This window comes from Pteropus vampyrus, unplaced genomic scaffold (assembly GCF_000151845.1).
Source record: "Pteropus vampyrus isolate Shadow unplaced genomic scaffold, Pvam_2.0 Scaffold9, whole genome shotgun sequence".
Classification (NCBI taxonomy): Eukaryota; Metazoa; Chordata; class Mammalia; order Chiroptera; family Pteropodidae; genus Pteropus; species Pteropus vampyrus.
The window spans coordinates 8,529,128-8,531,393 of record NW_011888790.1 but is presented as its reverse complement, the minus strand read 5'-3'; positions in this window follow the sequence as shown (position 1 = coordinate 8,531,393).

Sequence of the window (2,266 nt, the reverse complement as noted above, 5' to 3'; positions counted from 1 at the left end):
GGTGAAATAGTTTCTCTTGAGGACAGGCCTTGTCAAGAACAGAACACTCTGGTATATTTCAAAATAGTTATTTTCCCCTCCTCTGGCTGGAATCATGATGGAATTTTGTCCAATATTCACTGTGAGAACCTGGTCCAGCTGTTGGAAACTAAACTGTGACTAGTTTCCCCTGGAGTTTTTAACTCAGATTTGTCCATATTGAGCCTCCAGGTTTTCTTTTTTTTTTAGTTATAGTTTAGGTTTTCCTACCCCGGCACTAGTTCCCACAAAGGTTTCTGCTCATGGGTTTGTGCCCAGGAAGTTGTGATTCCTTATATTCATTGCCCGTCTCTCCAATTCCGGGGGCATTATTTTGCTCCATTTCCTTCTCTATCAGATCTAAAAAGAGTTGTTGATATTCCTGTTTTTCACTTGTTGTTAGTATAGAGCAAGAACTTGCAAGTTCTTTACATGCTAGACTGGATAGCAGAAGTCCTATTTGTTTACTTTTAAAAGCTTACTAGATTATTATTTGTATTCTTTCATGTATTCTCAAAATACATACTGCACGTTGGTTTCATGCCAGGCACTATGTTAAATGCAATGGAGGAAGGCAAAAAAATTCATGTAGCTCTTAACTTCTATTATTATTTTTATATAAATATATCTTGCTAAAAACATATTATCTTATAACAGATATGTCTCAGAATAACATCACATATTAGTATTTTCTATTGGATATAGACCTAAACAAGCTTGAAATGGTTTATATGCCAGTCTTAAAGAAAAATTTCAAGAACATGTGTGTTTTATGTGCTGTTGTGTCAGCTCTAACTCCTGGAACCCCTATGAATGAGTGATATCCTTGCTGTCCAGTCCTCAACAGTCCTACTCAGCTCCTGTAAACTCATGCCTGTGGCTTCTTTTATGGAGTCAATTTATATCATATTTGGTCTTCATCTCTTCTTGCTGGCTTCTATATTTCTCAGCATTATTGTCTTTCCAAAGAATCCTGCCTTTTCACGGTGTGCCCAAAATAGGATGGCTTCAGTTTGTCATTTTTATCTTCAGTGATGTTTCAGGCTTATTTGTTTCAGGACCCACCTGTTCATCTTTCTGGCAGTTCAGGGTATCTGTAGAGCTCTCCTCCAACACCATATTTCAAATCGATCAAATTTTTTTTTTCCTATTGGCCTTCTTTACTGTACATAGTAATTGAAAATACGAGGATGTGGATGATCTTAGCCTTGGTCTCTAATGACATATCTTTGCTCCTAGTGATCTTTCCTAATCCTTCCATTGCTCCCCTTCCAAATCTCAACTTTCTCTTGATTTCGTAGCTTCAGTTTCCATTTGAATTGATGACTAAACCAAGATCAGCAAAATCTTTAACAATTTTGATGTCAAGTACATATAGTTGATCGAATTAATTAATGATGTAACAGAGTTTGTTCCTTTAATGTATAGAAATATAACTATTATTTCAATATACTGATTTGTATATCTATAGATATATAAGTATATACATGCCTTATATGTAATGTATACACACTGTTACCACTATGTATACTTTATTTTGTATTTACATGCATATATATATACTTCTAATACATTTATACTTCTAATTAAAGTTTTAAGTGATTCTATTGAATATCAAAAAATTTAGCTTATATTTAGATCTAACAACATTCTATCTAATCTGTTAATTATGTTAGTCATATCACAACACACAAATCTCATGGCATCCATAAAAATCTCAATTACCTCATAATCTTGATACTCCTTTGCCTTTGATAGGTTCAAAATTTAGAATTTTGAATGGAATATAGATTTCTTTGAAAATCAGAGATAAAAGAAAAACAAAAGAGATGGAATAAATTTTTGGTGTTTTGTAAGCCCCAGAGATTCCTAAGGCAATATTAGTTAATGTATTATATATTGTATTGACTATTAGCAATTTTTGCTTAGTGTTTTTAATAGGTTGATATTATTTAATAATAACTAATAACCTTAAGTCCTCCTATAATTCTATTTCTACGTATAAAAAGAAATATACTCAGAATTTATTTTATATGTGATAGTCATTGCTTCAAAACACAGTATAATTAAGAAACATTTTCACCTTTTTTTTTTTTGTAATAAGGATCTTTTTGCAGACCCAAATCACAACCGCCTAGCCCTTTACCTGGCATTTTATATCTATTACAGAGATATATCAGAGGTTTGTGTGAGTTTCTGTTTTAATAAGTCCCCCAAATAAATGTACATTCCTAAATAATGATAAGAA